Here is a 27,779-nt window from a genome sequence, read left to right as displayed (position 1 = left end):
GGTGAACTGTGAGCTACAGAGGAGGACTGTTACAAGCGGAAACGAGAGCGAGAGAAGGGCAATACAGAGAAGAATGTAGAAAAGAGAAGATATTGGACGTGTGAAGAAGATGGACACTTCAGGACTAAGTGTCCACAGAATTCCAAGAGAGGGAAAGCAGTCATCAGTTCCATATTGATCTGAGTGGTTGCATGAATCGCCGCCAGGTGAGGAAGGTGCCACCTGGCCGCTGTGGGAGTACCAGTTGCCCGCCAGCCACCATTCACGTGACTCTCAGGCCGGGCGGGCATAAGCCTCACCTCAATGATATACTTAGTACTTTGATCTGTGATCACCTAGTCTGTGGCCTTGCCTTTAATTTTAGGTATGTGAACACATTTGCAAAGTATGCTATTCATGACAAGTGAAGACTTAGAAGCTTTAGCTGAGTGTGCCAGTCGTGAACCGTGTATTTGAACAAAGCTTACGATAAACTTGTTAATATTTTTAGTGGAGGAGGAAACGTTGCTTGTGAAATGATTATATGATGGTGATACGAAAAGAAAAGCAGAGACTAGAGTAGCAGGTGTAAGGTGTCCATGCTGAGCACCTCGGTCCTGCATGGACAACTTCTGGGTCCTCGACTTCACCGTTACCTTCGTATCGTCGGCCTCACCTTTTAAAATCCTGGTTGACTTGTCACACCAAGAAGAAAATACAACTGGGTATTGGTGAGGTGCTGTTACAGAGTCACTTAATGGGTGTGAGTGGGGGGTGAAGTGTAGTTATTGCCTCACTGCTACTGCTGCCGGGACACGTTATTGCTAGGTGGTGCACGTCGCTTTCGAAAATGTTTAATTTGACCACGTACAGGGGTAAAAGTTTTGATTTTCAATGCAAAACTAAATGAATTAATCGGATAAAGTGGTACAAGTTACCGTACAAACCGATGAGGTAAACCCTTCTAGCACAAACACGTACTTCAATGCGCCATAGAGGTAGATTTCCAAAGACCCCATGTACTCATAAATTGAATCCCAGAGCAGCCAGACCAGAATTAATGTAAGATAAGTTAACGCTGGTTAAAATGAACGGCAACGTTGTAGTGTACAATGAAATTTTCTTATTTGTACTGTATCTTTGATCACTATTAGACGATATACTATAGAAGGAGCGGAGGCGGAACACAGCAGAAGGCGTCATCCACGCAGGGAACGGCATTAGGTCAGTTGGTCATCTCTGGGAGAAAACTAAACGAATTTTTATTTTCACATGCCACAAGCTGACTGTAAGATTATATGTGATGATGAGATGAATGACGTGTTAGTCCAACAGATAGGTGTCTTGTCTTGTACAACAGCTAACCTCTTGTATTGATGCAGCGCCAGTTATGTGAATCGAGTTGTTCTACACAGATTATGTCAAAAATTTAGCTCAAACAGCCACGTCTGACTTTCTAATTATGGCGAGACGATTATAATTCGATGACGATATACCCGCGACAATGTTGGAAGATAACACTGACTGAAACACATTTACAAATAATAATTGTAATAACATGCTTTTTAGTGCACTACAAATTACCTTTAAATGTAATACTGATATGAGACGTAATAAAATTTACCTTGAATGTTGCCCAAACTCGAGCCTTATCCATATAACACTTGGGCGGTTATAATTTTCATGATTTGTTTTTTATCACATTTAATGTCTTTATTATATTAATCTGAATCTTTAAATCATATAATTTTGAGAGGTTGGTACATTAAAATACGTTTCTAGAAATAGTCACGAAGAAAACCTGACTAAGTACAAAAGGTTTTCTCTATCTTCGTACGTATTTTTGGTGGTGTGAATAAGCGAGGATGGGATAAAGAATAACTCGTGAGTGAGGGAGGAAGGATGGGTGTTACAGTGGTCTGGGCAAGGTGATCATAGCAAGCGGGACGAGCTTTCTACATTTTCCTTACGCGCTCGTGTCACAGGTGTGTTTGAAGGAGGGGAGGTAATGGAGATGCACCGTAGGTAAAGGTTAGCGCGTTCACCTGGAGGTTTCGCGGTCATAAGTGGCACGTGGCAGTTTTTTGGTTGGGTTTCATATCGCAGTTTCGTGTCTAGGATTTACGTGGTAGTCTTGTGTTTATGAGTATCAGACCAAGTATTGAGAAGGGTGAATTTGACGACGGCAAGATCTGAGGGTGTGCAGTGATTCACTCGGGTGTCAGTATACAGTATCTGTAGTGTTACAGTTTGATGTTAACAAGTGTGTAGTGGCCCACTCATATGTTGGCATTGGCTCACTCATGTGTTGACAGGTATGTAGTGGCCCACTCATGAGTTGACATGTGTGTAATGACCCACTCATGTGTTGACACGTATGTAGTGACCCACTCATATGTTGACAGGTGCGTAGTGGCCCACTAATGTGTTGACTGGTATGTAATGGCCCAATCATGTGTTGGCTTTTATGTAGTGGCCCACTCATGTGTTGGCAGGTGTGTAATGGCCCACTCATGTGTTGACAGGTATGGAGTGGCTCACTCGTGTGTTGACAAGTATGAAGTGGCCTACTCATGTGGTGACAGGTGTGTAGTATAGTCCAGCCAGGTATTCATAAATGTGTAATGGTTCATATGTGATTCTAGATGTAAAATGGTGTCCCCGGGGATTACCAGGAGCCTAATAGATACTTGCCTCTACAACATAACGATCACAGAGTAAGGTAGGTTTTCTTAAGATTGATTTGGGGATGATTTGATTGACAACTTGATTCACACAGACTTCGATTACCTTAATCTGGTAGAGATATTGAAATTAAATTTGTTTCCTTAGCCAGAATGTTCCAGGTATGAATTGTGCACCGGCAAAAGTTTTAGCATTTTGACTTGGCTGATTTTTTTAGAACTGTAGCTCTTTTGAGAAAGCACCTAATAAAATCACATATGGAGTTAAATATTTACAGTGGCCGCCATAAAAAGTGGCGGACCACGTGATCCACCACTTTGCAGCTGGCTCCCTTTGGGCGGAATTAAAATATGATTAATGTGACAGGTAGTCCACTCATATGGCAACGCTATGGAAGATACCATATTAACTCAGTGTCCAAAACACCTTGAGAGGGGTGTGATGTGGTTGACCGATCTCTCGTGGAATTTTCCATAAATCGAGCGTACTCTTCAGTGTTGTGGTCGCTCGTCCAGGCATTTCACCTAAACGGGAGATCACCCAGAATACTATCACCCGCATTAACACCCTACACAAGGCTGGTTTTGGAAGCAAACATATTGTGGAGGCGAGACGAGTTGTCCAAAGGGTCGTTTTCCGAAGCCTGGACGGCAAAGCAGATCATTAGCTAAAAGAAACAAATGCTAGTTTTTGTAAGTTTACTGGGTAATTTGTCCGTTAGGAGTATGCAAAGTTAACTTGCTTCATAACCTTGAGTTGTGTTCGAGAACAGCTACGAAGTAAACTGTGACAGCTGCTCATAAAGCGAAACGAATTAATGTTGCTAAATCGTGGCCTTTAGGGTGTAAAATTGGGTGATAGTATCCTGGGTGACATGTTCGAAATTCGCATGTTTCGAAACTAAAGATTCACTTTACTCGAGCTGTTGTTTGATGTTTCGAAACTAAAGATTCATTTTACAAGAGCTGTTGTGAGAGGCCGTCAAGGCAGGTCGCGGCCCGCGTCACTTAGCCGGGACCTACCTCGCCGCTGACACTCGTCCACTCTGTGAGTACGATTAATAATTAATATATATGTATATAGTGTGTTTAGCAAAGAAGTGGCATACTTTACTGGTGTTACAAGTAAATAGTTTAGTTAGTACGAAACTAAGGACGTGTTAATCCTTCAGCTTCTTATGTATGTGGCGGAGCTGCTGCAGTGTGGTGACCTGTGTGGCCTGCCCTAGCTAGCTGGTATAGCGTGTCACCTCGCTAGGGTTTGTGTGTGCCACTAGCCCACTACAGCAACTTTTCAACATAGTGCTCACACGCTCGATGATGGGTGCAGCCTCCAGTGTAACCCTGTGTACATGTTGTCCAGTTGGCTCAAGTGACACCAGGCCCCACCTCTACCAGCCATGATTCATATTTTGTATGGTCTCCTTAATATGCTTCCACTATTCTTAATTTATTATTGTTATTACGTTTTTGTTTTTATATTTATTTTTCTTTTGGCACAATCATTCATAGTTGGGAGATAAATGTAGAGAAGGTCTGAAACTAAAGAAAACTTTCACAGGGAATTCTTTTAATGTCCAGAAATTTTACTGTTAAAATATACAAATGAGTGGGCGTCGTATGGAAAGAAAAAAGGCTTAAAGCTGTAAAAAAAATACCTCACACAAAACCAATCATACAAGTTGTTTGGCATGTTCTTGTAACTTACCCAATGTCCCTTAATTGCGTAGAAAAGCCCGGGTACAGTTTTTATGTTCTTTGTTGCATGTGTATGATGTTAGATCTAGTTTATATTCATTTATCAAAGGTATTCATTTCAACATTCTGTAATACGATTTATAATGTTGATATTGTGGCAGAGCTCCTCCCCTTGTATCAGACGGTGGTTCACCCCCATTCTGCGTCTAAGTGTCAATTTCTGAGGAATCTTGCAAATGGTGATGCAAGCGTGAAAATTGGCATGGAGATTCAATACGGGTTAATTATCAAATCTCTCTGATTGGACACTCAAAATTCCATGATGGAGGCCATTTTCCACGCTGTGCCGCCAAATGTGGATGTCAGATTTTACTTTTTTCCATAACAATTATTGTATTCGTCAATTAAGGGGATTTCAGTGTTCATTTCCATGTTTTTGAGAATGTAGAATCTGAATTTTGTGTAGAAAACACTGAAATGGATAGCATTCAAAGGAAACATGCTTATAAAGGGTGAATGTCAATGTACTACCAGGGCACACTGGTGACAACACTGGAGCTCAGTGTCAGCTAAGTACGGAACTCATCGTAAAGATTAATATGTATACAAGAACTTAGTGTCCCAAATGTTACCTAATCAGCCCCAAATAAGGTGCCATGGCGGGAGAGCCGAGCCAAGGATAATAGAGTTAAAGTTATCCGGACGGTGTACAGATCACAGCGGGACTTAAATGATACCAGATGAACGATCGGGCTACAGGAAATACGAGGCTACCGGCAATTTTTCGTAGACATTAAAATTAGCAGCGAATACTGTAATACAAGAAAGTATAGCGGGCCACTTGGAAAGGTTAATAATTCAACCGGATAGTTTGTCCGGTGCACCCCAAGTAGCCTCTTTGAGGGAGAAGTGGGGGAAGGGGCTTTTATTATGGGTGATGTGGGGGGAGGGGCAGTTATTGTGGGTGAAGTGGGGGGGAGGGGCAGTTATTATGGGTGATGTGACTGCTGTAACTCGTTTCTTTCTCATCCTCGACAGAACTGATATGTGCCTAAAGATTGGAAATATGTGCCTTATGAAGTGATTGTTACTGTGCCGGAAAGAATTGTGCGGTGTTGTTGCTGCATCTACCTCACATTGACCACCCTCACCTTGCTCTGTCAGGCTCCCGCACTCAAACTCTTCGCAGTGACAGGTAAGTGCTGAGTGTCATTGTTTTATCGGCTATGTTGATTTCCTCGTGTATTTATTAAAAATAATGTTTCACAAGTTATGTACAAGCATGTTTCAACGAAAAATTTCTTGGTCGCCGTCGTAGACGTGTTCACGCTTACACATATGATCTTGTTTCTAATCCAATCTGCTCGATTAATAGATGTCAAGCAGATGGCAGGGATGTAAAAAACAAAATTCGTATACGTTTATCAAAAACTGAATCTGCTGTATGTATCAAGTGTGGAAGCCCCTTGTGGTGCCACATAAAATAATTGACTTTGATATGTATAAAATGAAGGCCACAATGACCCCTAGAAAATGCATTTTTTTAAATCATGTCTTATAAACTTCCGAAAAACTGTTCAAATCTGGCTATGAAGACTTTTTGTAGAGCCTTCCTCGGTTCCTACAATAAAAACGCGAGCGAACATTACGTTGGTGTCTCACGTTCCCGTGGTAACAGTGGGGCATGGGCGAGGTTATTTTTGATGAACGGTTGTAGGACGTAGGAACTGTGTAATGGCTTTGTCCTTGACGTCAACTGCATGAATGTCGTCTCCGTCGACTACACGACCAAGGAATTGTATCATTGATTTTAAAAATTGACATTTAGAAAGTTTAACCTTAAGTCCTGCTGTAAAAAGCTTCAGGAAAGCTTCCTGGAATTTTCCAAGATGACTGTCTGCATCTTTACTGACGACGATGAGATCATCTAAATAGGCACATAAATCGCCAAACAAAAGGTGTTAATGAGCAAATTGCGTCGCATACCACCATCACCCCCCCCCCTCCCATAAACGCCCACCCCAAGTCGATCATTCCCCACTCCTCCACCCATGTGGTTTACCGTGCAGAAAGGACCCGTCTATGCACAGGGGTTAGGTGGTGGAGTAGATGATTTCTTTTGACCGTGACTGTACATGATCAAGCTCTCTTGTATATATACGTAATACATGGCACAGAGATGTCATCTTGCAAGCAACAGACATGTATATTTTACATGACTTTATAAAAATTAAAACTAATGAGAGGACACATGCAAAATATGAAAGACAGTGTAAATAAATCATTGAAGAACAGCACAGACGACAGTATGGTGAAGTGATGCCGAGGCAGAATTTGTGATAATTAAAAAGACGGTAAAGAAGATAAACAGCAGCACAGTTGTAGGGAAGCTGTGAGAACTATACTGTACTGGGCAAAAGGACAGACTCAGTGACTGAAAGTAAACGATTACACACCTGGAGCACGATCAGGGGAACAACCAAAGACAAAACACATTAACGATGAATGAAAACTGAAAATAGAAAGAATATGCAGATTTACTGTTGATATACAAAACTAAACACGTCTACTGGGCAGTGTGAGACTACTTTATACACTCGGCACTCTTTACGGATACGATAAATTAACTCTGTCTAAATTAACGTTGTCGGAAAAGTTTGATAATGCATTTAGTTTTTTTTATCTACATGAAAACAAGAAATTAATCCATTTGAAAATTAAATATATGACTTTTTGAGCTTCCATGCTTTAATTGTTATGTTCCTTGGATAACGTTGCCACCTTCGAGCACTCTGGTTGTGGCCTCAGTACCAGAGTGCACAAAGCAGAGACCAAGTAAAGTGCAGGGTGAGCGGGAGCGCGTACTTCCCCCTGCCTCATCTCACTTTGCCATCAATCTATTTGAAATATGAAACTCATTTTTTAACTGAACCTTCAAAAGATAAAGTACAGTTAGAGCTCCGAACATAGAACATTCCCGGTAATATTGTCTGAATGGTCGATTATGTGTGGAAAGCACTTGTCAATTTTCTTCGCCAAATCAATTGTCTAATAAACTGCTTGGACTGTCTAATGATTTAAAGTGGAGAATAAAGAGATTTTGGGTATGAAATGGATTAGTAAGGAATGGCAGTTGCGAAAATAAGATGGTACAGTAAGTAAGTACATGGAGGAAGTTAAAGAGCATCACCAGAGGAAACTCCATTAGTGGTTTTGATTATAATAACGACATGAGTAAAGAAACTCGTGAAACTGGCTCGATTTTCCACCTGTGCAAAAGTCGGAGCTACATTGAGGCAAAATAATATATAATCTTAAATCGGAAAATCATTCATGCGGTCGTGTGTGTGTCTGTCTCTCACGTGTGATTCAATATAGTTACACAAGGTTGAGTTAGTCACTCACCCACACATTACATACAGCGGTGACGATTTTTCCCACTTTTATTACAAACACTGAAAATGTAATCGGGTCTACGCATATGCTTACAAACATGCTCGCTGAATGTGATTTATTGTTGAATACTATTACTGTAGTTATGCTGACGACTGAAGAGGGACAGATGGAATGATTGAAGAACAGACGAGTATAAAATAATGTAGAGTAACACCAACAAAGACACGCAACTCGGCTAAAATGTTAAGGGGAATGAGAACCACCACCATCACGAGAGAGGGTGGTGGTGCCACTGAACATCATCAATCTCGTGCAGGTGCTAGCCCATTACTTCCCCCCTCCCCACATGGTATGCACACCTGCTATTTTCCGACCTTTTCACACACCTGGGTCCATATTTCACGCACACACACACACACACACACACTACTACTAGCACTTCTACTTTGGTGTCATTCGGATCGAGTATGACGATCATCCAGCTATAATACAATGATATAAGTTATTAAGGATGTCACAAAGGTTTTGAGTTCTGAGGTAACTAAAGAGGCCGATACGAGACCGGCAGGGTCGGTCACAGATGTTGCACATATGGGGGCTTACATCTAGTGCGGGAGGGGCGGCGGCAGCTTCTTTCCGGCGTTGGCGCTTGTCTGTCTCGTTATGCAGTCGCGATAACTCAAAAGTATTGACACCTTCTCGTGTGGTGCTCCTCCAAGCGTTACAATGTGGAGTAATCTTCTCCCAAGTGAGTGGGTCGATTTGGCACCTTTTTCAGGTTTGTCCTTCAGACTATCCTTATATCTTTTCAGTTGCCCGCCAGAGTTACGTTAACTATTCGTAAGGTGACTGTAAAGTAGCTGCTTTGGCAGTCTACTGTCGTCCATGCGGGTAACATGGCCAGTCCAGCGTAGTTGTTCATGGATAATGGTAGCCTCGATGCTTCTACAGTTGGTGTCAGCAAGAATACTGGCATTTGTTCTCTTGTTTTCCCAGCGAACTCGGAGGATGGAACGTAGACTACGTTGGTGAAAGTTTTCAAGTGCCTTGAGGTGCCTCCAGTATGTGACCCATGTCTCGCTGCCATATAGCAGGGTGGAGAGGACCACTACTCGATGGGGCAACATCAAATTTACTTGTGAATTGGAAAAGGACAATATTCTACCATTCCGTGATGGTAATATCCACCGTCTTCATAATAGTTCCGAGACAGCCTTATACAGAAAACCAACATTCACTGGTTTGAGTTCAAATTTTTCATCTCTCTCTCTCTCTCCCTCTCTCTCTCTCTCTCTCTCTCTCTCTTTCTATATATATATATATATATATATATATATATATATATATATATATATATATATATATATATATATATATATATATATATATATATATATATATATACCTTAATACAGTATACGTTGTTTATTTCTTTGATAATTTTCAATAAAAAGAAATCTATAAACAAGGGTTCGATTCTTAGCTGTTACGTGTAGTGACTTACACATAACTAAAATATCGCATTTAATAAATTCTATAAATTTATAGTTTAGTCTACAGTAAATGTTCAAACTGGATGGACGGGCAAAAAACTGAGTGGCTTGTAGACTCAGGACGAAGGAACCAGGTCAGGGCGCTACTGGTGTGTCTGTCTGTCTGTTCGCCTCTGTCTGCCTGTCTCTATCTGTCTGTATATTCGCCTCCCTCTGTCTGCCTGTCTCTGTTTCTGTCTGTCTGTCTGTCTCATGGCTTGAATCGTACGTAATGCCGGTGGTGTGTTGTAGTGGTGTTGACGTATCTCTTTTACCTCAGTGACTTACATATTACATAATCCCAAGAATCACTTCCCTTGGCTCACTCATAACACAATCTCATTGGTCTTCCTCATGAGTAACCTTTTCCACCTTGACTCGATCACAATACCCCCTTAGCTCCCTCCTCCCCTTTCTTCCCCCCTTCCTCCCAATGACTCCTCCCCTGCTCCCTCTCACTCCTTTCCTCCTACGCACATTGCATAATTTGTTGCTATTCTCACCTCACCAGCAGGGAGGTGTAGGCCACTTCGCCCCCCCTGAACACATAACAATCAAGGTGGGGATAATGACGATATATAGTGCGTATTACACGTTATTAGTGAGGTCATTATGGCAGGTAAACACCGCTCACGAACTGTACTGTCGAACCTTGCGAGTTATAGTGTAATTACGGCCACACCTCTTATTAAATGAATTAAGGCATTAGTAACTTCACTCTTGGGACAGACTGATCAGTAGTCAGAGAAGGACTTGTTATGTGAATGTTGATATTAAATTGCAGCACAAAGTGAGTTGTAGGAACTGCTCAGGAGATGGATTCTTGGATTTCTTTATATATGAATTTTTTTTTATCTTTCACTCAGGGTAAAGCAACTGTGTATTCTGTGTTGTAGATTCAATGAGGCTATTATATATTTTCGTGCACCTCTATTTATGAAACTTTTAGGTGAATTTGAGAGCATTAAAATTGAGAGAAGATTTTCCTTCACGACGACTTTACATCACGTGTAGAGAACTCACTCCAATCTTACATACGGATGTGAACATAGAATATCTTCAGCGCCCTGACGTGTGATCTTGTTACATCTCTACAATTGACAGAGACAAAATATTTCTCGAAATCGCAATTTGTATTCAAGCTACTGTATGTATCTGTGGTAAGATATCTAGTAAAATATTTAGTACGTGTTATGTGTTGGGGAAAAAAATCCGAAGTGAGTCTGAATACCATAGGAAATTTAAAGCAAGGCACATTTATGCCAGGCGTTGAGGCGAGATCTGACCTAATCATATGTGTCATAATGATTAGACACGTAACAATATGTTTTGTTATTGTTTTGCTATTTTTCTCAGACTTCAATGTCTAAAATATCCTAGAATAATGAGAAGGATCACCTTTTAATGCCTTGAGGAATGGCCAAACTTACCGTCCATCTGGGGTTGGATATTACGGGTTCATAGATGGCTTAGTTCTTAATGTTCTAATCTAAAAAGTTCTCTCTCATCACTTCCTTCATGTCATTCGAAACTCTGTTGAAAATTAATAAAAAGTCACCACATTGTCACTGCACCCAAAGGTGAATTTACATTATTGAACTGTAAGCATGTACAAGGCCCTTAATTTTATTTTTACATGCACGCTAACAAACCGTCAGGTCGAGTATATTTAGTTGATTTTTTTAAGTTTCTTTTGCATGCAAGTCTTCCACTGAACATAACTCATGACAGAACAACAGTGACTTAATATAGATAATAGTATCATGTTACAGTGCCATGATTGAGGTAGATCACTGTTAAGTAGTATGATGATCCGGCTTCAAGATTTTCTGAACAAGACCAAGCCGTAGAGTTCTGAACATCATTATTGAAATTTTGTAATGTATTGTAATTTGGCGAAAGATGGATTTTTAAAAACTTTTCTATTGAGAGCCTCACCAACTATCATATGACAGTGACATTAAAGTACTCTGCTTAATGGTTTGGGTTACGTGCGTGCTAAATATCTTGTCTATGTTACAAAATGACGCGTCAGGACTTGCAGACATTTTATTTGGAAAAGTGACTTCATAAAACACGTTATTATGAATTAAACGCAGACAAGACTATTGCCTGCTCATTTACAATAGTCGAAGTCAGTGTTTGTTTGTGTGAATATATTTGGACTTTGCAAAGCACCGAACAACTTCTAAATTTTGGATGTTATCTCGACTTCACATAAATTATTGTTGATATCTTTAGATTTTGCAAAATTAAAAGGAAATCCACTGGAGAGAGAAGACAACACCGGACGACTGAAATATGTAAATAAAAGTTGATTATCAAATTGAGGAATTTCATAAAGATTTTTTAATTTTTTAATTCTTCATGTTGCGAATTTATTTTTGGGTAATCCACAAAATCGAACACGTCCATAAATGTACTAATATAATTATTTTAACCCCTTGGGCAAGTCTCTCTATGTGCTGAATAAAATCGTCTGACGTTAACCAAATAAAATACTTAAAGTGACGTCCAGTAGTGAAGTGGTTAGAGGCTTTGATCATGCTAAAGACCTAAGACGTCATTATCTATATTGCGATTACAACTGATCTTAGAAAACACATATTTTGAACCTCCGAACTCTCGGGCACAGCACAAGGCGCGGGGCAGACAACAAAAATAAATATCTAAATGGGATAGTAGGTGGCGATGGTAGGGGGGGGGGTCAGAAACTTTGCTGTAGCGTGACCGTAATTATTCTAGCATATTTTTTTTTATCTTATCCTCGCGACTCTCACTTTATAACATGTTCTGAGTATATCACCCAAGAACTTTAGAAATATTGTGTTTTGTTGAACCAGTTAAGTATTAGCTCAGTGTACGCGCATGTGTGATCGTGTACGACGCACACAGACCAGAGACAAGTACACGTGTGTGGTGGTTGTAAGGTGGCCAGTGGCCTTGAGTGTGCGAGATGTGCAGCAGTATTGGATTTCACTGCGCATGGCGAGTTTCCCTGATTAAAAGATGGAAGGTTTGTGTTTACACCCTGACCCCCTACCCATAACCCCCACCCACTACCCATAACCCCCACCCATACCCTCGTTCCCCATCCGTAGCTTTGTACCCCCTACCCAATCACCCTCCCCTGGCGTCATACGAGCTGTTCACACTTGCTTGTCTGGCGAGTGAATATATTAATACAATAGAAAAGGAAAGAAAATAAGAGAGCCTTAAGAGAATTGAGAGAATTGTTGAAATTATTAGTAAGCCAAGAGCGTCGTCGAAAGGGATTGGATGAGTTAGAAAGGTTAGATAGAACGAGGAAAGTCATGAAGAGGTCGTCCGTCGAGAAGACCATCAGACAGGTCGTTGAAAGGGTCGTTGGGAAGGTCAAGGGCGTCAGGAGAGTGGTCGTAAGGGTCGGGTCGACTAAGCACCCGACAAGTGCCGCTCTAATTATTATCGGTAATCAATCTTAACTATCGTCAGGTAGTTACTTGGTGAACTGGGCCTTCGGTGCCTTATTCCTGCCATGACTGATGTAAAGTTAAATTCATCTACAAGTTGTTTTTTAAGTAGTCTCTGTCTGTCTCTCTCTTTCTGATTTATCTTTTTTTTTCATTTTTCTCTCCACTTTTTATATTTGTGTGATTACCCTTTATTTTATTTTTGTCTCTTACTCAATTTTTTCTCTGTGTCTCTCTTTGTTTTTATTTTTACAATCTTTTCTGTCTTTCTCTCGATTTTCTCTCTCACTCTTTGACTTTAACCCCTTGTGTCCGGGGCCACCTCTGAACTGAATAAACTCGTTTGGCGTTGGCTAAATAATATTGAAAATGGCTTCCCCGTAGTGAAGGTGTTAGGGGGAGATAATTTACTAAGTGTCTCTCTTCCTTTGCTTTTTCCTTTTCCTTTTTTCTTTTCCTGTACTCTCTCTGACAGTCTCTGGTGTGTGTGGTGAGACAGGAGCGCAACTGTCTGTCTGTGTAACTTCTGAAAGTGCAAGACGACTAAATCACATTGTTTAATTGCGATAATTTGAGATTCGGAATAAAATATTCATGTAATGAGACCGAGGCACGCTAATATTCAGTTGGCAAAGTAAGATAAGTGCACGTGTATAATTTATGACAATATACATTCAAAATATTTAGCTAACTTGAGAAAAGGTATTTACACATTCAGTTATATTAAATAAAAACTCAAATATTATGCTGGCTAGTCGAGAGATGATTAATCATTCAGCTATCGAGATAAGCGACCCTTCAACAGTGATCTACCGAGACTCGAGGCAATTATCTGGAGATATTAGATAAAACTCTTAAATGTTGAGCCTACGAGACAAGGCGAGACTCTCCAACATTCCTCTACAGGAAAACATAACACTCAGATATCTGGGTAACGGTTCAAGAGATCGATTAACACTCAGTTAATGAAAGTAATAAACGAAGTCACTCAACTTACGCAGCAAGAAAATATTTCAACGAGAGGGCGACAGACAGACAGACAAAACTTCCGGGCCAACAGACGTGGAAAATATAAAGCATTCAGTAATGCAAGTAACGAGACGGTATGAACATGCAGGTACCAAGAACGAGACCCATTAAATAGTCAAGTAACGACAGTAGAGCACTCAAGACCACCAGCCAAGGGGCACCAACAAGGCCAGAATTGAGTAGCAGGTTTCCGAGAACTGTGCTGGCTAACGCGTGATAACGGGGCGTAAATAACTCGCTGATATACTGGACGAATATGCCCTCGTTTTATGCGACCCAAAGAGGGGGAGGGGGGAGGATTGGAGAGGGGGGTGAGGAAGAAAAGAAAGGGAGAAGGAAATTAGGTGTGGGAGGGAAGATAGAGAAGGAGGAGAGGAGATGTGGATATTAGATGTGGGGAAACAGAGAGATGGGGGGGGGAGGGAGGTGAGGAAGAATTAGACCGGGAAGGAGGAGGGAAATTAAGTGTGGAGGAAGGGAAAGGGTTTAGGCGTGGGAGGAGGGGGGAGGGCTTAGGCGTGGGGGGTGAGGAGAGGATAGGGAAAATTATGCGTGGATGGATGGAAGGAATGGTGAAGGTGATTGGAGAGTTGAGAGGAGAAGTGGAGGAGAAACAATGGGGAAATGGGAATGGGGATGAAAAGCAATTTGGACATAAAATTGTAAAGAATAATTTACGATGAACGTGCACAAAAATAAATGGAATACGAAGAAGCAGAAAACAGAAAATGAGAACGACTGAACACGAAGGAGAGAATAACAACAAAGGAAAAGGTTGATTAAAATATAAAAATAAAGAGAAAAATATAAACGCAGCAAGAACGTAGAAGGAAATAACATGAGGAAGAGAAGAGAGGAAATACAGTAAGACAAAACAGAATAAAAAAATTGGAATTATCTTAAAAAATATGTCTTAAAATCTATTATTAGTTGTGGAATTAATATTTTTTTCTTTTTTTACATGTTGAGAGAGTTTACATTATATTATCAGATTGCGTACCAGTTGGATTAGTGGATATAAATTTCTTCTTGACATGCTCAATGATGCAGTTAGGTTAAAAAATCTGTGAGAAAAATTTTTGTTCATTAACAGCAAAAGGATTAAATCTCTCGCCTTACGTGTTGAGAACCCGTCAGTTACTTTTGGATCGTATTTATTGCAATTACGAACGACGATAAAATAATCTAGATCAATTTATCGCTATTCCTGGCGGGAAAGAAGGACTCGGAGCTTTGTGTGTTACAATACGTCTGCTGTACTTTGTTCCTCACACATTTCAATATAAACTTGTGGAGATTTTCGATAATTCGGCAGGTATGGGCAGTAAAGTTTCCTTCTTACTGCTGTATTTTGTTACTCTCTTGGTTTCAGTTGGTTTGAAACTTTTATATATATATATATGTTGATGCCTCTCTTGGATTCCAGCCTACGAACAAATGACAAAAGTTACATGGTAGTGTGTGACAACTACGACGTCAGTACAACGCTAAATTAATCTGACAGGCTAAGAGAAGTAGATCTAGTTGGTAGTAAGAGATTTACGATGCAGAAAACCCGATTAACAGTGTACGTGTAAGTGTATTTTTCAATTTTTTTACAACTGCTTTACTGATGGGTAAGTCTGAGATGGTAAACAGCACAATGCATCCACATCTAATTCACCACAACTTATCCTCGTTGCTTCTGATGTTGGTGTCTCGTTTGCCCGTTGTCCGAGTCTCTATAGGGCGGTAACTGTAACTGTTAATGTTTAGAAAGTAAAACTGCAGCGTTGAGAGAGTAATGAGCTTGGCGACGACAGTGAACTACTATGAAACAATCTGACAACACAGACGATGGATATTGCAAAATGCCATATATCACTTGTTAGCGAAATTTCCTGTTTTATCCATAGTATTATTATTATATGCACATTCAGAAGAAATTCGATTACTCTTGCGAACAGTGTGTAGCGTGGTTCATGCTGGTGGTTACGTTGTGGCGTAGGTGTATTATTGATCATTTAGGAAATGATCGGGCCCAACGTGGACAGATACTTTTTATCGTGTGTACTAGTTTCAGATTTTAGATCAGTTTCAGATTCTCGTTGGCTAATGACTACATGGAGGGAGTCTAAAACACAGTTTATGCCAACGTTCTCATAGGGTGGCTGGGAGGTGTAAATTGGAGGGATTACCGGGAAAGGTGAACTAGTAAAAGAATAGTTGCAAAATAGGACTTGAGATTAAAGTTTTTTGGGATGGAGCACCATCCCAGCACCCACACTTGTATTGAGCTTCTAGTTAGAGCATTATTGCGTTTGTACTGGTCATCAAGGTGTGCCCAGTTGCGGCTGTTCTATCGGTCTCCACACCAGGTAGGCGGCTGATAGAAAAAAGGAAACACACGTCTAGTAACAAAAGACGCGATAACAAAAACCCTGATGAAATTGAAGAAAATATTATCAGTCAATTTATCTAAAACATTCCAGGTTATGGGGTTATGTATAGTTTAAAAATTATGAACATAAATGCATGACTGGCAACCTAATATCATTACGTAATCGCAAAACGCATAAATGTTCCTGTCGGTATATTAGTATTAGTATTTTGATTGATGACCATAGGGGAGCAAAGTCATTGTGAGAACTGGTCGATATACAGTGTAGCCTACATGTGTGTGGATGTATGTATATAGGTTAAGAAAATATCGTGTCGCCGCCCCAACAATCCCTATGTGATTCATTTTATCTCAAACTCGGCACTCTGGCAAATTCTAACTAGTAAATATTTTCTCGACTTCACTAATTTTGTTTCTTTTAGTCTTTGAAAATACTCGTAAAATATGCAAAGTGTTTGATGGCAAAACATGTAAATGAAAGTTAATCCTCATACAGACTGAGGAAGTTGTTATGACTGAAATTTAAAGTTTGTAAAGTGAAATTTAAAGTTTGCCCAAAAAGCTCGCCCAAAAAGCAAGATTGTTTAATTATTTTTGATACGGATAAGAAGGAAACCAAAAGATGTAAATAGAAGGGGTCGCTAATGGATTGTTTTGAAGACAATTTTCAATTTGACTGCAGATTTACATGAATTTTGTAAGAATTGTGCAGTTGTAATTTTTTTATGGAACATTTCACAAACTTAGGGGCTTTTAGTTATGACTCGTCTATACTTAACCGTAATTATGATTATTTTCACGAATATTGAGCAATATTATGGTGATACTCATCCTCTTTATCACCATTAGAAAAATTTTAAATTTGCTGTTAATATTCATCTCCATCATGACGAGCTAATGTGACCCTGAACACGGTGGTCACTGCATAATACATGACGGGTCAACACCAGTAGTTAGGGGCCAGCAGGAGGAGTGATAAACTACAACTGACGTGCGATAATGAATTATTACCTCAAATTGTACACCACAGCCCAACGTGGTAGCCTGGTCAGCGCTGCTCACTCCTTGGTAGTGTACGATATATTACTCAAACTCACTCAAGTATCGTGGCTGGTGTTCAGAGAAGTTGGTGAACACACACCCACACACGAGGCAAAAATGAACATATATTCTGGTGGGGAAAAAACCGGAGCCGTGAAGGAGACAGCTGCAAACATTACTCTGCCAAACTCAGTACACACGTCTATAAAGCAATCCGATGTAGGGTGTCTTGTTTTAGGAGGATGGCCCATGAACTCTAATTCCCCACCACTGTCTTCCCTGCACCACTCACCTTCCTCATCACAAGAAAATAATTCCCCCAAAAGATTAAAGAGGAACAAAACAACACAACAATATCCATTACTTTACGTGGACTATGCGAGAATGTCAATAGATTAAAAATGTTTTGACAAATGGCATTATTTAAAATTTTTGAAACGTCAATATGTCAAGAGCAAAGTATGTTTGTTTACTGTTGACCTTCAAATGCAAGCTAATCTGTGTGTGTGTGTGTGTGTGTGTGTGTGTGTGTGTGTGTGTGTGTGTGTGTGTGTGTGTGTGTGTGTGTGTGTGTGTGTGTGTGTGTGTGTGTGTGTGTGTGTGTGTGTGTAAAATGCATATATCTGCGGTGCGTGTGTATGAATGAGGAAAGGTGTGCGAGTGTGTGTGATAAGCAGGACAGCACGACGGGACGAGTGCATGAGCTAGTGTGAAAATGTATATACAAATAAATATTAAACAATATTTTTCTGTCGACTATATTTTCTATTAGTTATTGAACTACAGGACAGTGTGATGGATACTATATAAAATACCTTCGAAAAATATTCTGAAGCCATGTAGTTTATTGCATTTTCTGTAATGTCTCTTTATTTTGTTGTACCACGAGTAGGTTTGATCTTAGTGGCGTCAGGTATGTAGAGTCCGCTGTGTAATTGGTCTTACAGCGCATCCTAAACGCCCCTAATTGGCTCTGTCACACTTGAGTTACCTTGGATATTCGTGCTGGTTGATTATGTTCATTCTTAAGTTGAGTTGGAGTTCGTATGTTTAGGTCCTCAGTTACCGATAATTATGACATCTTTTGATGCTCCCACTTTCACCCTTCAGGCACTTGGTAAACTTATCCTTCAGTCAATTGCCCCGATGAGTTAAGTTTACTTAAAACTTAAAATATCACAAATTCTGCAAACAATGGAGTAACGATGGTTCTTATCTGTAACTGAGGTCATCGTATATCCATTGGTTATTCAGAACCTCGGCTACCATGGTTCTAAATTTTCAAAACATTGTATCACTAGTATATTAATAATTAAGGTCCACTTAATGGTAACCGAAAAAAATGTTTGTTTCTTTTGTTATCCGTTGTTGTTCCATTTCCTCTTACTTCGCTATATATAATCGTGGTTAGTACAAACGTACAGTATGTTGCCAAATCCCTCAGACTACGTACAAATTTCCGTCTGCCGTGAATGAGCCATAAATTCGCGATCGCTTACATAAAATGTGGAATGAAAATCAGTGTCACTGGGGTGACACCAGCCATCATGCCCTGCAATGTTGTGAGGAATATCAGTGGATATATTTTTTTTTATTCAGAGCTTAGTCGTGTAAACATTCCTTTAGCGTTACGGGGAAAAATTCTTGGAAATGGATGGCAATAAACGATATGGAAAGAGGTGCATGAGGTTTTGACAACTGTTTTTTTCTTGTTATTTACGTTAAGTTCGCGTGCGTCTAAGCTCAGGCAACAGCACGGTGTCTGGAGACTCCGAGAGTGAAAGTTTTTTTGGGTTACTCATCTTATGAAAACTCATTCATCGTTTGTTCGATATTTTTTTATGTTTATTGGCCAGTTTAATGTAATTCATCCAACTGTTCAATTTATTTTTGTGTTCAACTCCCTAACCCACCCAAAGCTCTCACACGTTTAAAATCTTCCAAAAGCCCCGCTCACTCACCAGACCTACTCACCTACAGTAAATATATCCAATTAATTTACACGGCCATGAGGAGGACACACGCAGCTACTCACAGAAGCTACCTGTACAGCACTATACAGAAATCATGCTTAAAAAAAAATATTTTTTTGGGTAACTCAAACAGGGAAGAGAAATTTTCCCATTAGTGTGTATCCAGAACTTATGGTTGATGTTAAACGTACACCATATGCCTTGGGGAGGCACCAGGTTTATAATCATTTGACTGGTTTTCACAGTCGCACACAGCTCCGGGTGGCCCCGGTAATGTGAGCCACTTTCACATAGTCCAGTGTGGCCCTAGTATCATAAGGTACTTAAGCACACAGCCAGTGTTGCCCTGATATTGTAAGCTACTGTCACACAAAGCTTAGGGTGGCCCCGGTATTGTAGGTCACCGTATCTCACAGCCGTAGTGTGGGTGACCGTAGACCCAACACGCACACCGCCATGCCACGAGATATTCAGCTTTTAAGAAAAGATGAATAATATTACTTTCGAAATAAACCGTTTAGTGTCAGAGGACTTATGTAATGTATGTATCCATTTTTACAACGCTTTTGAACATTTCTGCATCATATCTCCTACGAGAAACTGAATCACATATACCTCTTGCTATTCACTTGGACAATTACTCGACTATGTCTTGAACGAAGAGTTTGATAGGAAAACGGAATAATACGATATTGAAAAGGTGAACTGAAAGTGGGTCCCATAGGCGTGACTACCAGTTAGAGACAGTATACTGTATACTATAAGCATTCAGTACGCAAGTAGACACTGCTCTGGACTGTCTTCACTTCCCCAACTTTAAACTTAGGTACCCATTTACAGCTGGGTCGACTGGAAATGCCCCGGAAGCGAACCAGCAGAAGGTGAGCGATGTATCCACTTGACCGCCATATTCCTTAATACGAAAGTATGAGACAAAAAAGTATATATACTGTATAACTGACAGCAACAGGTTTTATTTCATAAGTTCCTTCATTGAACGATGATCAGCTGAGTGGCCACATTTATCAAGTGAACTTTCTCAAATACAGGACAAGGTATGGACTGATTACGTGATCGTCCCCCTCACTGATCCAGTTCAACGTCTTCATCACAAGACAGTAGAATGATCAGTTAGTCACTGACTCAGTAGGCTATACCTCCTCTATACATATGCCAGCTATTAGTGTTGCACCACCTGGGGACGAGGCTGAATAAGGAGAGGTATTAAGCTCGAGGTCACATTCACTAGCCGAGTCTTCATGAGTACGACACACCACACTCTGTGAGATTAGTATTCATGTGATAAAGTTCTCATCCTTACGACTAATTCGCAATGTTAATTCTAAAAGAAAATTTATGTCTCTTGATCGTGGTGAATTGCTGTCCATTTCAGTTTGATTTCATTGAACTCTCACCATTCCAATTTATATTTTCATTGTTGATCCACCTGGCGTATGTAAACAACACAGTGTTTGAGGGTCGGGGTCGTTCGCTCGATAACCCCGCGGCCGCTACCCCAACCAACACTTCCAGGAAAACCCGCGGCGCTACGCGGCACCAGTATACTGGAATGTTAGCTGGAATTTAGGAGTTGGTTTTACCTGTTCACCGTGATGGAAGGGCGTCGAGGCATTGGCCAAGCAGGAGCCAAGACCCAAGTATCTGCAAGTTTGCTGACATTTCTTCCTCTGCAACTCCATTGTTTCGTTGATAATTTTCTTGTAAGCGGCAGAGTTTATTCTCATTACCTTGTCAGCTAATGTGATTCTATTCTTTGTGTAAGTCTTCTATAGATTGTTTGTCACTACGTTAATGCTTTTTGTATTCAATGTGTATCTGATTAGCTATTACTTGAACTTCTCATCTTTGTACCATATATCAACGTAACTTGATCTAGATATACAGTAGAACGCCATCCTTCCCTGGGTCCTGCGTCAGATATCATTCATCCCTATAACAGTTGCTGGTCTTCATATTACTCTTCACTGACGCCTGTAAATCTCTATTATCCCTCTTATATCTTTAATATTTCCTAGTTTGCTTGATTTGCCATAAATCGTGCTCAAATATTTAAACAGAATGACCCTGGAGTGCTTTTCGTTCTTATCGACCACAGGCTACAAGCGTCAGTATTGTCTGGCGAGTGATACTGAATCGGTATTTCTTCTCGTGAGCACACGTGACCTTTATCATTCTAGCTTTCTTCCTTACACCAGTTTTGTGTTTGGTCATTTAACATGCAACACACAAATTCCCGAGAACTGCAGGGAGTCAGCTTCGTCAACGACAGTGCGCAAAGACGCACTCTGCACGACACGGTACCCGGACTGTTCCTGTACACGTGAAACAATACTACTACTGACCTCAAATTCTTTTCTGCATTCGTTCCCGTGGAGCACGATGGTGACTCAGAGAGAAACCTTCAGGTAGTCGATCTTATGGCAGCGTGAGTCAGGCCTGTACGTCGATGCCCATGAAATTTTCTGTACTATACTTCATACGTTTTCTTTGATCTGTAGTCGTTATCTCTGTAACCAGGGTATTGAGAAGCCTTAGTTCCACCTGTGCTGTGGGTTTTGAACCCTTCATGGGGTATGTCGAGAGATGCGTCATGATACAGGTGTAGAGCTTTGTTTATTTTTGTGGCCTTGAACCCTAACTCAGCTGTGGAGAGAAACATTCTGGTTGGATAGATAACTATTGATGGAGGAGCTCTGGTCCGGGGACTACTCGCACTCCCTTTAATGTAAATATTCACCAAAGTTTGGAAACATATACTTAGGAACACACAGTGGCGTGCGTTCTGTGGCTCTATACTAAATGATCTCTTTGGACGAGCGCCACCAACACTCTCTGGCATCCTTCCTCTACCAGTAATTAACACGTTACAGCTCGCAGGTCTGTAGTCATCTCTTGGGTTAACTCCACCCGATAGTTATTCCTTCAACAATACTGATATAAGAAGTAGTGCCAACGTTGTTAGAGGCAGCCACAAAAGCAAGGCGCAGCAGGCGGCTTCCCAGTTAATGTAGATAAGCAGGTCTTGTTAATGTCTCACGAAATAATCTTTTGATATCCCACTGTGCTACTTGAACACTTTGCAATTTTATCATATAATTTACCTTTCAACCCTCTTAGCTATAAAAAAAAACATCGGCCAATTGCTTGCAAAAAAAAAGGAAAGCGAAGGGTTGGAAGTTAACACGGATGACAAACACATTAGAATAGTTATGATTATAATGAACCACAGACGAAAAACGATAAGATTAAGATGATGGTATTCAAGAAGAGATACATTGACTTAATTAAGATAAAATACGAAGAAAAGGGGATGAAACTTGAGTGGACTGAGAATGAAATACGTTAAATGCAATACGAATAAATACACTCAAATAAGAATGGCATGTACTAAATACAGACAATGTGTAGATGATTCGACGTTATAAGAATAAAATACCGGTAATACGATAATATTAAGATGAATAATATTTAATATGAATGGCATTAAAACGTTAAAGATAATATATTGAATTTACATGAAAATTACAATATTTCACTGACGTTTTGGGCGAAAAAAAACGAAATATAATGACGAAGAGGAGCTAAACAAGTGAAAATGGGAATTATGAAATAACAAAACAATACGATGAATATGGTTGAAACTCGACAAATGTATCTGAAATACGGCAAAAATACGGGGAATACGGAAACCCTAAATAAATAACATAAGAACATAAGAATGGAGGAAACTGCAGCGGGCCTATTGGCCCATACTGGGCAGTCCCATTTACACCCAACCCCTATTGCTCATATATGCATCCAACCTATGTTTGAAGCTATCCAGCGTATTAGAGTTAATGATGATATTTGGTAACTTGTTCCATTCATCCACTACTCTGTTTCCAAACCAGTGTTTACCAATTTCGCGCCTAAATCAAAATTTATCTAATTTAAAACCATTGTTACGAGTTCGCTCCTGGTTGGATAGTTTTTTGACATCAGTAACAGTGACTTCTTCCACGCAACTCTCTTGTTTTATAATTTATGACTTTCTGACTTCGAAAAAACGTTCTTTGTTGCAGTTACTCGGTGTTCTCATTCGTATTTTTTCTCATTTTTATTCCAATATATGTTGATGGTGAAAAGATTATTCAATTTTGTCATGGCCGTATTCAGAGTCGACGTGCCCAACGGTGATGCTGACCATTGGGAACTCGAATCTCATGGTGGCAGGCGGTATTCAAGAACGTGATTCGGGCACAACGATGGGTCTGGATGACGATCCACCGGGTAGGGTTACCGACATTTGCAAATGGGCAGGATAGCTGGTGGTTGGTATGCTGCGAGTCTGCTGTCACATGTAAACAAACGGCACTGGATTTAATGTTTCTGGGTTTTTTCCTTTAAATTACCCTACTCATGAATATCGTACCAGTTTGGTTGTCAGCTGCAGAGTGCCACTTAAAACTAATTGATAAGGTTTTGAATATAGCCTTTTCTTTGTGATGAGGCAGACTAGGTTTATCTTAAGCATCATCACTGTACAGTAGGTGCTTTGTGCATGTTATGTCAATTCTTACTTGGACCCTAATCAACCTTTTCATTAATCCCTTCTAGCATCTTATATCCTGGTTACATAACTAGGTACTTATGGTAATAGTAAACCTTATAATAGCAGCCTAATAACTGATTTAACGGAAGGCTGCTGTAGACGAAATGTGACTTAAAATTTAAAATTAAAAAAGAAATAATCGGTGTCCAAAGTTCAAATTCCAAACTTTCATTTTTTGGGATAGGACTCCAAATATAACAAACCTAACCTAACCTAACATACTACAGAATGGATGTCGAATCCCTAGAAAGCGTACAGAGGAGGGTGACAAGACTAATACTGGGCATTAGGAACCTTGAGTATGGAGACAGATTAAAGCATCTGAATTTGCACTCCCTCGAGAGACATAGAGTGGGGGGCGATATGATCGAGGTGTATAAATGGAAGTCAGGGCTAAACAAAGGTGATATAACAAAGGTACTCAAACTATCCAACCAGGAGCGAACTCGTAGCAATGGTTTTAAATTAGACAAATTTAGACTTAGGCGCGAGATAGGTAAACACTGGTTTGGAAATTAGGTCAGGTAAGGTTATTGACCTGACCTAATGTTATGTAAGGTCATCCATTGTATTTAAGCCTCTCTCAATCTACAGTAATTAAGGTCAACGTAGGTAACATTCCTACAAGTCTTTGGAGGGTGGAGAAGTTTATATAATCATCGGGACAGTCATATCGCGGGTACCTGGTCTCTATTGCCTCTGGCCGTAAAGCGTTTCGGGATAATGACACGCGACGTTGCTGCTGATTGGTTGGGTGGTGTAGTGACTATTAATACTGCCGTCGAAACGAACTTGAAGTTTGTTTACATGTGACGGGGAGGAGTCTGACCAGTGTTAGGATTTGCGTAGAATTTGCATATGCGTTCTTCTTAAATTGTTCTTCTATGTAGGAAATGTTGAAACTAAAACAAAAACTGGATTGAGAATGAACAGTAAACATGTATACATATGTATAAGAAGATATCGGTTAATTCTCAATGGGCATAACGACCAGCACAGTGCATGAGCCACTGGTTTACAATTATACAGTACCACAAACGAACTTCCGACACGCAAGTTTGATAAAAGTAATGTGTAGTGTTGTCAATAATAATTCATGGCAGAGGCATCCATTACGGAGTCTAGCATGTGTGCTGACTCATGTAGGTGACAGAGTTTACATGAGACAAGTAAGGTCAGTTCCCTGTCATTTGGTAATTACTTAAGAATTAATGTAAAACTAGCTGTGCATATTCTAAGTCATGAAAGACAATAATAATTCACGACAAAAGCGTTGATTTAGTCCCCGGGAATACATAAATATGTGATAACGAAAGACAGCGCCGCCAAAGTTGCAGCTTAATATACGAGTATAGTATCTTGAAATATTATTGTAGTTTCTTTAATTAACAAGGAACAAGTCTGATAAGTTCTCTGTCATTTTATAATTATTTAAACAACAACTTTCAATCTATTTCAGGTTATCACGCAATGATATCATTAGAAGCCCGGGTCGTTATAAAACCTTAAAATTTATCAGGTAATACAGAGTAGCCACCATGACTGACCTCTATCCAATATATTCGCTCTTTCTACGTCTTCTTTTTACAGTACAGAGATTCACTTTAACATTATTACCCCCAAAACTTGAAAGGTTATAATTTTCAAAGTACAAAAATATAAAGATGAACGAACATATTGATGATAGGCCAATATGACAAGTCCTTCTAATGATATCTAAGTATGATGGCCGGGCACAAAATGTAGATTCATTCTTAAGTAATTACCAAATGACAGAGAACTGACCTTACTTGTTCCATGTAAACTCCGTCACTTACACGTGTGTGTTTAGGGCTTATCTTATAATTAACTTATTTATATTTATTTTTGGACAAACATGTTACACTCTTAAAATCCCACGCTGAAATGTTCACCTTAATTGACTAACTGCACCGACTAACACATAAGTAAGTATTGAAACACTTTGTCAGCGGCTGGTTCTTCACGTAGGCGTTGGTTCATTGGTTGTCAGCTGCTGTTACTAGACGTAGGCGTTAGGTTGTCAGCGTTGGATGTCAGCGCATCTTGTGTCCTTCATGGGACCAACCAGTTCAGGATGTATGAGGATTATTGGGTGTGAGGATTACGAGATGAAAGGCTGACTAGTTGTTTTGTATCATTATCTTTGAGGAAGGTAATACACCGAAACGTAAAAGAAAAGAAAACTCCTGCTCGCTGCATTCTGTGTTTCCTTACTACAATTCACTCGTACGTCATGAATCTAGGTATATTAGGATTTATGTGTGCACTGAAGTTAATTGGATAATTTCATTTGTAACGTTATTTTGAATTGGACAACTGCACCTAGTAAGGTCATCCTAATGCCGTCGAAAGAATAACTATAGATCAAAACAAAAACAAATCAGACAACCTCTTATGGTCGCTGCAAGGAATGTCCAGGACCCTTCTGGATACCGGCACAAATGAGAGTCTTGAAAGAAGAACCAGTACCAGATGAAGAAACTTTTCAACATAAGACGACTCCAGGCAGGAACCTGCATGTGCATACACAAGACTAACATATACTGAAGAGGTGGCAGACCAATAGGACAGCAGCTATGCTATGGTACATCTGGCTGCTGCTCAGTTCACGTCTTGCTTCAAGTGTGGCGGAGTGACTGTGTAACTTAAACTACTGTGGTTGGATTATGTTGTATTAAGACTCTTAGAAAAAAGCTATTGCAAAAAATAATAACAAAACCATGTTTTTGCTTAGTAAAAACATGGTTTAAACTAAACAGTTTAAAGCAATCCATCCCGGGCTTAATGAACTTATACAGTGGCACATTAAGTCTTAGAGCTTTTAAACTACTAAAGCTCTATAGAACAACAACAAAAAACTTGAATTGCGACTAGTCAAAAAAGACTAAAGACTTGACCAGACTCTCGTCAACAACGACTTGAGACACGACAAAAATGACTTGTACAGACTTGCTTCCTTCACTCTCCCTTCCCAGGCTCTCGGCGTCTCTAGTCCCTTTTTACCTGTTAGTGAAACTAGATGTATGACATTTCTTCCATTCTTCCTCCGGTGCTTCCTGTACCAACTTGCTGTTAAGAATGATTTTTGCTCGCCTCACATATCATTCCTTCAAGTCGTTGAGGTCTGGCTTCTCTTTAACTTGGGATGAGAAGAAGCATCAAGTTACGAGAGCCAATACAATTTTGACGCAGTTTTGTAGCTGGGGGAGAAATTTAACTTAAGTGACTTTTAAAGTTTGACCTTAAGAACTTGATGACTTTGAATTTAAGAGACTGCCTGAGGGAAGCCAAAACGTTGTAGGCGCGGGAGTGTCACTGTGTCAGCCGTATAACGTCCATTGATTATCCAGGTGGTGAAGCCACGCCAGCCACCTCCACGCCACAGGCGGCACGAGGCAGCTCACCTGGTGGCAATCAATGACTAAAGTGCGCACCTCACGTACTTGTGTCTCGGTGTGTCTATGCATGTGTATGTGTGTGTGTGTGCTTTTGTATAAGTGTGTGTGAATGTGTCCTTGTGTAAATATATGTACGTGCGTACATCTGTGTATGTGTGTACTAAATATATTTGTGAGACTTACATAACGTACATAAATGTTTTTGCCTGCATACGCGTGTATGTATGTTTTTTGTATATGTATTTATTTATGTATACGCGTATTTATGTGCGTTTTTGGCTCCTGTTTATTTAGGGAACATCTCGCGCCATTTTACAGCTAAAAAGGAGTTAAGAAGACACTGATACTGTGTCAAATATAATGACACATATTCTTACTCTGTCGTTCGTAATTGCCAAAATTGCGTACGGCGATGATAGACTAACACTATTGTAAACACGGCATGAGAGGTTAACTAGTGACTTTCATGGGACACATGGTAAGGGCAAGTAGGCATAGCATTAGTCTTGGAAGACACAGGAACACTTTGAAGAATACAGGTACAAGTGTAAGTAGGTGTGACGAAACTTAAGTAAATAGTAAGT

General features: G+C 40.0%; 1 protein-coding gene across 1 annotated transcript in view; it reads left to right on the top strand.

Moving 5' to 3' along the window:
• The first annotated feature begins 254 nt into the window (after positions 1-254).
• The window catches only part of LOC121871438 (fork head transcription factor 1-like), a 57,195-nt gene continuing 29,670 nt past the window's right edge, over positions 255-27,779 (top strand). Inside the window, exons 1-2 of the mRNA XM_042373739.1 lie at positions 255-364; positions 5,400-5,556. The gene's annotated coding sequence lies outside the window, so the exon portion shown is untranslated. The remainder of the gene's footprint in view (positions 365-5,399; positions 5,557-27,779) is intronic.

The sequence above is a fragment of the Homarus americanus genome, unplaced genomic scaffold (assembly GCF_018991925.1).
Source record: "Homarus americanus isolate GMGI-L3 unplaced genomic scaffold, GMGI_Hamer_2.0 scaffold43265, whole genome shotgun sequence".
In the NCBI taxonomy this organism is placed as follows: domain Eukaryota; kingdom Metazoa; phylum Arthropoda; class Malacostraca; order Decapoda; family Nephropidae; genus Homarus; species Homarus americanus.
Note: the sequence above shows the minus strand (reverse complement) of the source record. Positions and strands in the feature narration are given on the sequence as shown.